Here is a 13,049-nt window from a genome sequence, read left to right on the forward strand (position 1 = left end):
CTTCGGAGAATCGCCATATCCATCCATCATGCATGTGAGTTGGAGAATTGAAATCTCTGACAAACACCCCAGGCAGCAGAGCTGAGCTTATGTGCTTTGAGATGTCCATTGTGATCTGTACAGGAGGCCCCCAACTTGCAATGCAATCTGTTCCTGGGGAAGCGTCACAAGCCGGGAGCATCGTAACTTGAGCCTTCATTTACAGTAGGTGCTGTGCACCATCGTAAATGAAGGCTGAAGACATAAGTCAGAGGTTTCAAGCCCCTTCTGCACTTACAAAAATGGATGTAAGTGTGGGGGGTCGGAACTTGTTGGGGGCCTCCTGTATAAGAAAAGCCATCCTAGGCCAGACCATCTAGCCCAGTATCCTGTCATTGCCTACAGCTATGCCAGGTGCACCAGAGAGAAAGAAAAGAGCAAGTGACCCATCTCCTATTGCCCATTACCAGCTTCTGACAGAGGCTAGAGACATCATCCCTGTCACCATGGCGAATAGGCATTGATGGACCTAACCTTCATGAATGTATCTAGCCCTTTATTGAATCTTTTTATAGTCTTAGACTTCATAACATCCTCTGGAAAAACGTTCCCCAGGTTGACTGTGCATTGCATGAAGTAATATTTCCTTTTGTTTTAAATCTGCTACCCATTATTTTCATGTGGTGACACCCAGTTATATGTTAAGGGAAAGAGTAAGTAACTCTTCATCACTTTTTCCACAAAAATCATGATGTTATAGATCTCTATCATAGCACCCCCCCCCCCTTAGTCATCGATTTTCCATGCTGAAAAGACAATCTTAGTAATATCTCCTCATATGGCAGCTCTTCTAAACCCGTAATCATTTTCGTTGCCCATTTCCAAACTTTTTCCAATGACAAGATATCTTTCTTAAGATAAGGTATGCATGCATATTCAAGATGTGGATGTACCATGGATTTATAGAGAGGCAATAAGATATTCTGTTTTATTCTCTATCCCTTTCTTAATAATTCCTAACATCCTGTTTGCTTTTTTGACTGCCACTGCACATTGAGTGGATGTTTTCAGATAACTATCTGTAATGACTCTAAGATCTTTTACTCTTAAGCGGTTAAACCTAATTTAGTCCCTATCATTTTATACATATAGTTGGGATTATTTTTTCCAATGTGCATTACTTTGCATTTAATCAATATTCAATTTAATGTACCATTTTGTTGCCCACTCACCAGTTTTGTGACCTCTTTTTGAAGCTCTTCACAGTCTGCTTTGGTCTTAACTATCTCGAGCAGTTTTGTATCTACAAATTATGCCTCCTCCCTATTAACCCACATCATTTAGAAGATGTTGAATAGGATTGGTCCCAATACGGACCACTAGTTACATCTCTCCATTATAACAGCTGACCATTTATTCCTACTTTGTTTCCTATGTTTTAACCAGTTAATATATGACAGGACCTCTTATCCCATTACAACATACTTTGCTTAAGAGCCTTTGGAGAGGGGCCTTGATGATGGCTTTGTGGGTATATAAATACACTAAAACCACTGGACCTTCCTTGTCCACATATCTTCCTTGTTAAGCCCACTCAAATAATTCTAGTAAATTGGCAAGGTATAATTTCCCTTTACTGGAACCATGTCAATATAGGTACAAGAGAGCCTTTCTAAGCAGGAGGAAACCAAGAACAAAATCATTGATTTAACCTAGGGGCAAGGGCAGCTACACATTGCTACAAGCCCCTGAGATGTTGCTAAGAGTCAAGTGCCATTGTATTCTAAAGCACCATGCAGCAACAACATCACTGTATCCAAATTTCAGATTTATGGGCATATAACTAGAAATAAAAACTACACTTTTACATCTGTAATTTGCCCACTAAATATTTGTCCTGATGATGAAAACCAACAGTTTCCAAACTAAGTAAGTTCTTAAAATAAAGGATAATTATGCCAATTAGGGCAAAACTTCAGCAGGAGTAAGAGCAGGTCATAATATAAGATCCAACCCTGTACATTCTTAACCTCTTCTAAAAGGTGTTGGGTCCCCTCAAGTCCCACTGACTGTAATGCAAACTGAAGAAACTCAACATGTTGTAGGATCAGACAGAAATAATAGAAGTAAAGGCACACATGATGCATAAGGGAGGGAGGAAGAAAGAAAGGTACCAGAGTCAGGAATAGGCAAGGGAGCACAGAGGACTTAGTAAACTGTTTGGTTTAATATATTTCTGTTTGTTAGTTTGTCCATATGTCACAAGCACACATCTGGAATGGAAACTTGCATGGGATGCGAGTCAAAAGATGTGACTCTTAAAGAGGGATTTGAAGAGCAAGGTTGCTTAATGTAAAGGTAAAAGGAGGTGGTTTTAAATTTATGAGGAAGAAGAATAAAGGCATGTGACAAAAGCAGCATAATCCTACAGTCCCTATTAAGGTAAAGCTACCATGCACCTATTCTCTGCCTGCTGCAAAGTGCAGGCACAAGAGTGCAACAGGCATGGCAGGGAGACTCATGTGTCTGATTCTCACATGTATTCCTAGTTCAATGCTGAACCATCTGCCTACAGTGAGGCTAATATTTACATATAACACCATAAAAACACTTCTCCTCATTACATTTTGTAATCTGTCCTGTCAGTCACTCTGTCTTTTTCTTTAAGCCCTAAAATAATCTGTGGTTTCCTTTTTAAAATATCACAAGCTACAGCTGATGAGTAATTCACTGAGTTACAGCTACTTAAAATGAAATATAATTTCAGGAGTACCTTAGGTACTGCAGACTGCAGCTACTAAATTAGCTGTAGTACACTTCTGTAATTGTTAGATTAAAATCTTTAATAAAATTAAGGTTGCATGTGAAAGCCTGCATGATTGTATCATTGCATCATTTTTGTATAATATGAGCCTAACTACTCCATCTCTGGACTGGCCTTCCTTGGAAATTATTAAAGGAAATGAGTTCCTCATAGATGATCTAGCAGCACTGCTGTAATTAGTTCAGTTTGGTACTTTAGGACTGAATTTCTGTTAAGGGTTCATAACTCAAGTAGCATTATGTAAATGTTATGATATGTGGTATGCATGCCTGGTCTAAATATAAAAAAAACAAGTATCATCTGAGAAGCCAAATATACCTACCAGAATTCACAACGTATGGAATACCAGCAAGGATTCCGTAGATTATTGGTTGTCCAATGATCTTCCCTGGAGGACTATTTGTCCATTGGACAGGTAAGAAATTGTCATGCTTATGAAGTCAGGGTACCCACTCCCACAGAATATACTGGGAGGGAGGGATTTTTGTATTAGAAGAAAACTGTATGGTGGCCCCAGATCAGCACCCTAAAGCTAGAGCACCATCAAAATCCTCTTAGAGCTCGTTTCCTGTTGGCTGTCTTGACTAACTGCACAAAAAGCTTATTATTATACATTCGTATTATGATAGAATCCAAAGGCACCATTTTTCTGGGTATTGTAGAGCTGAAAATAAAATAAGAGTTCCCTGCTCTGAAGAGTTTATCCGGCTTTTATCTTGCCTGCAGTCCCCTGAAGCTCTGTCACCTTTTCAGAATTCTTCTGCCCACAGCATCCTTAGCAGAAACTGTAATGGGATGAATGGAATTGAAAAAGTTCTGGTTTCAAGATGGAACTCTTGGGGGGACTCCACATGCTCCAGAATGCACACCAGGCTTGTGCTGCTACCAGATAAATTCTAGTTTCATCACCAAACAGGCTTCTCCAGATGTTTAATAATCTCTTTCTTACAACTCTGCCTGCCTGTTGCATTCCTTATTGCCACTGAAGCAAGAGCTGCCTGTGGAGCCCATGTTCTCCATATCAGGCAAAACACAGCAGCTCAAAGAGGCAGATACACTCTGAAGTTAATGCAGCCTCAGGCACAACACAAAGCCTGTCTCCCTCTCCACAAAGAAACCCCTGATCCAGTGGTGCACCCTCTGTGCAGGATCTAGGGGTGCAGATGGAACCTTGGGTGGGTTAGACTTCACTGCCCCTCTCCAGTGCCTTAAAACCCCCAAATCTCTCAGAAAAGTAGCTGGAGACCCAGAGTTCAGTCTCAAAGGATTTTCAGCAAGGATTGCCCAGTGCCAGCCTCCCCACATTCAACTCCCAAAAGGAAGTAAAAAAAAAATATTAAATAACTTTATACAATCTCATGATGAAGAAACAAATCTAATGTTTACAACATAACAGCTATTTTATAAGCCAGAGGCATCTTCACAGTTATAACAAACATAAATAAAGAGAAAAAAAAAGTAAAATTTGAACAGTCCATACAAAACACAGTAAGGAGAAACTGAGAGACGTCAAAATCTTAGATTTAGTTCCCCTCTCAGATGGTGTGTCTGAGCACCAAATCTTCACAATATGCTGAGTCTGAACTTGCTTGTGGGAATCCTCAGCTGGAATCCAGGCAGACTCATTTTCTGCCGTGGATCACTGCTAGACAGGCTGCTAACGGATTAACTAGACATTCAGTTGAGTCACAAGTGAACAGACTTAAAACCCCGTTACAAGAAAATACAAAAATTGAGAACAACAAAATAGAAATGACTTTCCCCATTACTACATTTAAAGAGGAGCTGAAGAATCACACTAGCTGAGACATTAACTAGAACAGACTAGCTAAAATCAACAACATTCCAAGCATACAACTAAAGCAGAAGTAATTTTCCCTTCCAGGTCCCCCTTGCTATGATTAACATTGCCCATGTTCCCTCACAGAGGGTTAACAGCCTCACTACCTGCTGCAAAGTGCTTCAGAGTGAGGGACAGCAGCCTGCTTTCTGCTCCAGGCTCAGCTTCTCCCAGCTCACCCAAGACAGGAGGTCCTAAGAAAACCAGCTGCCCTGCCTCCTTTCTCATGGAGTCTGACCCCACCAACAGAGTCAGAATCTAGTGGAGCTGACTCCAAACTATCACACCCAATTCCAGAAGCTTCTCGGTGTGGAGTGCTAAATAAGCCTACCAACAGTGACCCAGACACAACTTACTCCTTTGTCTCCCCATGGGTGTCTTAAAGAGATATCTCCCTGTTGGGTACATGGGTTACACAGAGACTGATCTCCCTTCCACACAGGGAGTAGGAGGGAAGCCTCTGTGCAAACCCAGGAGCACAACCTGAGGTTAGTAAACTATTTCATAAGGCCCTCAATGCTTTATTCATTTACTATTATTATTATCAACTATTTCCTCCCATTTCCCACCGCATTTTGCACATATGACGAAAGATATGCCCTCCCAGATTCTTGTTCTTTGTTAAAATACAGCATTCAGCAGCAAAAAGAATTTTGAAGGGAATATTGTAGCTTTTCTGTGGCCATCACATGTACTTCAAAAATTCCATTGATGTAATGCTGAAACTAGAAAAGTGGTCTTAAAACAGGATAATGGATTGATGGCCTTTGAACTGTGGTTCTCAAACTTTTTGGCCAAGGGCCCATGACTCAATGCAGGCCTTTCTGTGGCCCACCTGACAACCACTTATAATAACAAAATGCCTTTGCTTATCTCTAAATACTTTCAATACTAAATTATTCATGTTAGGCTATTGGGACTAACATATAGAGGTATATATAACTGATTAGAAAGGAAAATATTCATCAAAATAAAAAAATTAAACAGATTAAGTGCTTTAACTATGGTGTTAGTTTACCAAACTTTTATTTAAATCAAGTAAAATGTTAACTGATGTCCAAAATAAAAGGTTTCAATACTGTCTTTATTTAGCAGGGTTGGGGAACCTTTTTTGGGTCTAAGGTCCACAGAAAAATCAGATGTCAGATCACAAAAGTGAGAGGCAACCCCCTCACACCCAAACCTCACTGATGTGGCCCCCAACTAAAACACCTTACTACCCTGTTGCTCCAGCCTCACAGGAGGGGAGGGGCAGGGAAGACCAAGGTGCAGGGCTTCCCACAGGCCAAACAAACACTTTTGGGGTTCCAGGGTTTGTAGATTGTGAACCTTTCTAGGTTCTGGGGTGAGGCCAAAAATGAGGGGATTCAGTGGGAAGTGCTAGGGAGTGAGATAAGTACGGGGGTGCAGGAGAGAGTCAGGGTAGGGGGTCTGGATTGGAGACAGGGTGCTGGAGCTAGCTTGGAGTGGGGGGGGTCTTGCTGGGAGTTTGGGTACAAGAAGGGTGAGTGTGTAAGGTCTGGCTCGAAAGGAGGGTGCCAGAACAGGCTGGAAGTGAGGTATCTGGAAGGGAGGGAGGGTACAGGAGCAGACCGTGACTTGAGTGTCTGGCCAGGGGGCAAGGTACAGGAGCAAGGAAGAGTGCAATGTCAGGCCAGGAGGGTAGGTGCAGGAGTGGGCAGGGCATAGGGTGTCTGACCAGGAGGGAGGATACATGAGTGGGATATGGGTGCAGAATCTGGGCATAAGAGGGATGGGGGGGCACTTACTTGGCTTCGCATCCCTACTGCTCCCAGGCACTGCTCCCTTTGGCTATAAAGAAAAGGAAATGAGGACTGCTGATATTAAGCTGTTTTGAAAGGTCTCAGAACAACATTCACAATGGAAATGTGTGAACCTTGGGGAGCCAAAGAGTCTGTGAGCCTCTTGGGTTGATTAGAATAGTTAAATTGTTATCCATATTAATGACCAATCTTTTGTGAGCTTAGCTCAACTCCTGCCCTCACTGATCACCTTTGGCAATGAATTCCTCAGCAAAGGTGGAGAGGTTTACCTCCTGTAGCCCTGATAAATATATACAAAATAATGCTAATCTGCCCATTTAAAGTCACAATATCATAATACAAACTCCCATCTAGTTTCTGCTCCTTGTAAAGCCTAAATCTTGTTTGGCATTTAGTATTTCCCTATTCATGGAATATCAGATTATTTGAGAATAGTGATAGAAATGTAGCCGTGTTAGTCTGGTGTAGCTGAAACAAAAAACAGGACTATGTAGCACTTTAAAGACTAACAAGATGGTTTATTAGATGATGAGCTTTCGTAGGCCAGACCCATTTCCTCAGATCAAATAGTGGAATTTTCTTCCACTATTTGATCTGAGGAAGTGGGTCTGGCCCTCGAAAGTTCATCACCCAATAAACCATCTTGTTAGTCTTTAAAGTGCTACATAGTCCTGTCTTTTGTTTCGGATTACTTGAGAGTCTTTTAGATTATTTTTCCAGGTTGAACCTCTTGTTTATTTGCTAGCATTACTTCTAGACTCTGTGTCTTATTGTGTTCAATTTAAGTCTCTCCTAGTATTTGTATTACTCCATCGCTGCATCCCCTTGCCCCCCTCCCTTCCCAATTTAACATTATCTGTTAATTTAATGAACAAGCTCTTCACTTATTCCATCTTATTAATGAAGATATCCTTTCCACTTGGCCTGTCACAAATCCCCAAAGAGACCGCCAGTGAATATCTCCTTCTGGTCAATATGCTTTTTTGTATGAGAATGCACATGTATTCTTTATGGTCTTTTATTCTGGTTCCACATATTTAAGACAATGTGATTTTTTTCCTAAGTAAAATTTCATGAGATTCCCAGAGCAGATATTTCACTGAAGTGCAGTTGTATCACTCATTGCATTAAATTCATCTACTAAATATATAATTTAATTAAAAATATGACATCTGATCACTTAGTCTTTAGAAAGTCATGGTGTTCATTATTATTCTCTAGATACTAGCACTTACTTATCTCTAGTACTTCATTAGAGATTATAGGTACACTATGGGGAAGCTGTTCAAGAGACCTGAGTTCAATTCCTCCCTCTGCCAGGTGCCTTTGACAGGCAAAGTTGCCATTCTGCACTACAGTTACCTCCCATCTTTAAAAATGGGAATAATGATACTGCCCTACTTAGTTGAGCGCTTTATTAGAAGTAATTCCAAATCTCCAAGGTCAAATATTGGTACTATATTTCCCTTCGTCTTACTTGTCTTGTAACCCCCTCGGCTTTCCATTACTTTTCAAAATGAATGCTAGTGCTACAGTAACTTCCTTTATAATAAGAGTTTGTTATCTGAACCTACTGCTTTCTCTGCCTTTCTAAATGTGCCTTTCCATTTTTAAAATTAATGGCTATCTTGACAAGATCTGTAATATGTACTAAGGGGAAAATTCTATTCTAAGAATCCAGAAAAGCCCTCAACATGCACAAGACACAGAACCATCACAGCCAGACTCTATGGCAAACATCATAGTGGCACTCCGTAATGTATGTTGGCCTCATTATCATTGTAAGCCAAGGTTGGAATGGGCCAGCTGAAGGTGGTTTTACTAGTAGTGATTGAGATATGGATACATTTCTAAAAGGAAATGGACTGAAAGTGTGCCTTCACTGACACAAAGGTGTGTTTTTATAAAAAAAGAAACTAAAATGTTTTAGCTATCTTGCAGTAAAAATCTAGCAGACACAAGACATACATTTCTCAAGAGGAAGGCTATGTAAGGTTAACCATGTTGCTTAACTCATCCACTTACTTTGTTGTAAGCTGCCTTCTCTGCATTTAAGGTTTCAAACTGTGAGAACTAACACACAATAGTTACATCATGTAAAACAGAAAGGAAAAACTGAGTCAGTGAAGACAAAGCTGAAAGACTACTAAGTCATTTCTCATACCCCTGGACAAAACAACAAATATTTGAAGGCTTGATTTAAGTCAGGAAGCTAGAGGTGAAAATCCAGCACAACTCTACTCATAACTCTTCTGAGGAGCAGAAACTATCTCACCTTGAAGCTGCCAGTTTGCAAACAAATTAGCTAGTCTGTAATTTATTTAGAATAGGAATGGCAACTTTATATGAGCCTAAGAACAGATATTGCAATCTGTCCTGTTTATCATGCTTTTAGTCTTTTCCAGCAAGTCTCCTAGTAAAGTTTGTCTGAAGCACCCTTAGGCTACGTCTAGACTGGCATGATTTTCCGCAAATGCTTTTAATGGAAAAGTTTTCGTTAAAAGCATTTGCGGAAAAGAGCATCTAGATTGGCACAGACGCTTTTCTGCAAAAGCCCTTTTTGCGGGAAAGCGTCCGTGCCTATCTAGACGCGATTTTCCGGAAAAAAAAGAAGCCCCGATCGCTGTTTTCGCAATCGGGGCTTTTTTGCCCAAAACAAATGAGCTGTCTACACTGGCCCTTTTGCACAAAAGCATTGAGCAAAAGGGACTTTTGCCCGAAAGGGAGCAGCATAGTATTTCCACAAGAAGCACTGATTTCAGATAGTAGGAAGTCAGTGTTCTTGCGGAAATTCAAGCGGCCAGTGTATACAGCTGGCAAATTTTTCCTGCAAAAGCACCTGCATTTGCAGAAAAACTTGCCCGTCTAGACACAGCCTTATTGTCTGACTTGTGCCTTTTTGTGTCCAATCTCAGTTGTCACAGACTACAAACTGTATGTTACGTGATGTTCCAAGATCTACATAGAATGAAAAGATTTCATTGCAGTTTCATTTTTACCCAGAGGTTTTGAAGATCATGTCAAGATCTGGTTATTTTAATATATTTTTGCTTAGCTCCTATAAATACACTCAGCTTGATTTCTAATACTTGTGAATGCTAAAATAATCCACTTCATGCATCTGACAAAGTGGTTTTGACCCACAAAAACTTATGACCAAATAAATCTGTTAGTATTTAAGGTGCCACAGAACTCCTCCTTGTTTTTGCAGATACAGACTAACATAGCCACCCCTCTGAGACTTAGATTAAATTGACTCTCTTTCTTAATTTGTTTTTACTATAATAATTTTATTAAAAATATCCCTGAATTTGATTAACATCTAAACATAGAATATTGTATTTTCTAATTACATTTTTTACTAATTAGTTATATATTAGATCCTCATTTTCAAAGAACATTGTTGATTACAAAGAATAATAATCTAGTCAAGAAAATATTTAACATTTTGGTGGAAAGATTTTCTTTTGAAGTTAATCAGAAAAAATATTACCTCTTAATATTGGTTATTAAGTCCAATAACTCAGATTCTTCTGTCATCTCTGCGTTCTTGTGTATAAGCACCAGAAAGCAATACTTCAATGAATACCACTGGCGCAGTTAGTAGCAAAATTCTATTGTATGAAAGTAATTTGTTTATTTAAACAAAGATAATTACCAGCCATAAATGCCTGTTTAATAATTGTATTTAATGGTATAAATTAAAACATTGTCTTGATTTTAACTAAGCAATGGCAAATGATCAACCCCTATAGAAAAATTAGGCAGGTATTCTGGTACGTTGTTCTATAAAAACTATTTCCAGTTGTTTTTGTTTGTCCCGTGGTTCATGTATACGGTTAATACTGTGAAAACAAATTCATCAGTAACATGCTGTTCAAGTAAGTGAAAACGTGCACAGCAAAAGAGTCAGCAATGAGTATTTCCCTTGTTTTGTACTGTGTTGTTCATAAAACAATGCCATTTCCATGGAACTAGACAAAATAGAATATAGCCAGTTTAAATCTCAAGACTAAACTCTGGGCTGCTAGGAGGATAGCATCTAAACTGAGTCACGAAATGCTCAAAGGAGTATTAATATGCATTTGGTATTCAGAGAGTCTGCAATCCCACTGTGCAGAATATTCCCATCAGAAGCAAGAGTAATCTGTAAAGATAAGTTAGACATCAATATGAATAAATAAGTAGACCACAGGCCCTGCCCCATTGTCTCTGTGGATGTGCACAAGGCTACTGATCTCCCAAGTAAAGGGTAGGGGACGCACGGGATAGGCTCAAGCAAAGCAAAGATCATGGGATAGTTCTACACATTTTAGCAGAATTGGGAAAGCCCTTTCATGCCTGGTCCCTTAGGCTACATCTACACTACAGCACTATTTCGGGACACAGAGATATCCTGAAATAGCTATCCGATGTCTTACCAGCAAGCCCATTATTTTGAAATATAATGGGCAAGCTATTCCAATATCCCTGTAAACCTCATTCCATGAGGATTAAGGGATGTTTCAGAATAGCAGTTTATTTCAAAATAAATGCTGTATAGACAGTGCCAAATTACAAAATAAGCTATTTTGAAATTGACTTGAAAGAAGCTACACAATTCACATAGCTTATTTCGAGCTGGGGGGAAGTGTAGACATACCCTTACTCTCAAGAGCATGCGATTAAATACAGGTAGAGAATGGAAGTTTCTGAAGAGACCTAGGCTTTTGTGTGATCCTTATGCTAACTGGGCATTTAGACAAATAGTTCCTTCTTTGGACTTACTCCTGCTACAACAATACTCCTTATTGCAGGATTAGGTTCCCCTGTATTCCCTGAATAAATCGCTTCACTCTAGGGATTAATTAACTAATATTAGCACAGAGCTTTGAAGATGAAAATCTCTACATACAGTACTTTGCTAAATGCATTACTAGTATTTGAGATCTCAAGCAAGCTGAATAAGTGCTTATTTTGCACACTTTTGTATTTTTTTTAAATGGAAATCTTCTGACCTTTATTTTTCGGAATACTACCATACCTACCAGGTGGTACATGGAAAAACATGTCTCACATCACATGGAATCTTTTCCAGAACTTGTGTCTTGCAAGTAACACAGTATTGGATATGAACAAACAAAACTCAGCTCTGAGTCCTTACATTATTACTCCAAGTCAGTAGCATCTTGCTCCTTGAGTAGTTTTATTGATTTCAGTGGTATTACTAATGGAATAAAATGCCACACAAAAAAAGGTGTCAGTATCTGGCTCTCATTTAGCAGGTATGTTTCTAGCCTTGTTTCTCCAGCTCTTTGGGGAAAAGCTCTTAAATTCTATGTTGACAGATAAATATAATTTTCTTCTCTCTCATACACTGACTGTTTTAAGTGATTCTGAGCAGATGGAGCAATTCTCTCTGCTTCCCTTTCATTTGACACTCCTGTATGTCCTTAGCTTTTTGATAAATCACCATTTCACACAAATCATGACAGTGTGTCATTATAAAATATTCCATACCTGATGACCTTTGAGCATTCCTTATTCAAAGATTCATGAAAGCTTAGCATGAGGTATGTCTAATGATTCCTGTATAAACACTCTGAAAGCTCCCTCCTACAAAGGCTCAGCCAGGTGGAGGACACATTTTTGACACTCATCTTCAATCTCTGGTTCATTGGTAGTGCCTGACAGCTCTCATTTGCTAAATAAAGTACAATGTGTCAATCTGAAATAAATGTAAATTATCACCTTTCTTCCTTGTTAATTAAGGTCTGATTAATGCATTCTAGCAGTTGTTGCTAGTACCGTAGGAGCATAGCTTTTGTTGCAAAAACAAAACTTATATATAAATCATGGTTCTGCCTCATCTATCGAATTTTAGGTTTAAAAGGTTACCTGCAAAAATTTATCCTGCTTCACAATGCAGAGATCTTGACATGCCAGTCTTTGAACAAATGAAATAAAAAAGGACTGAAAAGAACCGAAACTCCCCTCCTTCCTCTGTTCATATTATATATGTTTAGCATTAATGATCTAACATATGGGCACCTGGAAAAAATCAGCCAGTAAATAAGAGCTTGATGGTCCAATAACAATACAAAACTGCATAAATAAGGTTGCTTCTGAAAGATCCTTTCTTGAGTTCAAAACAAATGTGTCAAACTCTCTAACATTATTTGGAACCACCAGCTGTTTGTTGTATCTGCTTCTAAGCAGACACAGAGGGGGGGTGTGAATTTGTGCCAAAATAATATCCTGGGAGGATCTGATTAAATATTGAGAGGAATGGATTATCCTGTGTTTTTCCATGTATTTTAGATGTTGCTGCTTTTTACATTTTAATACTTTGGTTTGCAGAAACCCCATACATGGACACATTTATGTCTATTGAACAGACCAAAATTCTGTGGGCTTTAGAATGGGAAAGGGAGTGCAAAAGGTGGAGGAGATTATATGATGGCTGGCAGAAATATGGGATCAGGAGAGGAGATAAAGAGAACTAATGAGGGGGGAGGGCTTTTCTGGGGCAGCAGTTTTGTTCTACAAAGTGTCTAAAGTTTGAAAGTAAAATGGAAGAGAGGAATCAACTTAGCTGAATATGAACAGAATCAACTGAACAATGAGCCAAAGGGCTACGTCA

General features: G+C 39.3%; 1 long non-coding RNA gene across 3 annotated transcripts in view; it reads right to left on the minus strand.

Moving 5' to 3' along the window:
- LOC149524125 (uncharacterized) overlaps positions 1-10,043 on the minus strand; it is a 28,483-nt gene extending 18,440 nt beyond the window's left edge. For all 3 annotated transcript variants that reach the window (XR_016349988.1, XR_016349990.1, XR_016349985.1), the window contains exons 1-2: positions 9,921-10,043; positions 6,413-6,455 (exon numbers count right to left, since the gene is read on the minus strand). This is a non-coding gene — a long non-coding RNA (uncharacterized LOC149524125). The remainder of the gene's footprint in view (positions 1-6,412; positions 6,456-9,920) is intronic.
- Between the last annotated feature and the right edge of the window lie 3,006 nt (positions 10,044-13,049).

Source organism: Pelodiscus sinensis, chromosome 6 (assembly GCF_052426305.1).
Source record: "Pelodiscus sinensis isolate ZL-2025 chromosome 6, ASM5242630v1, whole genome shotgun sequence".
In the NCBI taxonomy this organism is placed as follows: Eukaryota; Metazoa; Chordata; order Testudines; family Trionychidae; genus Pelodiscus; species Pelodiscus sinensis.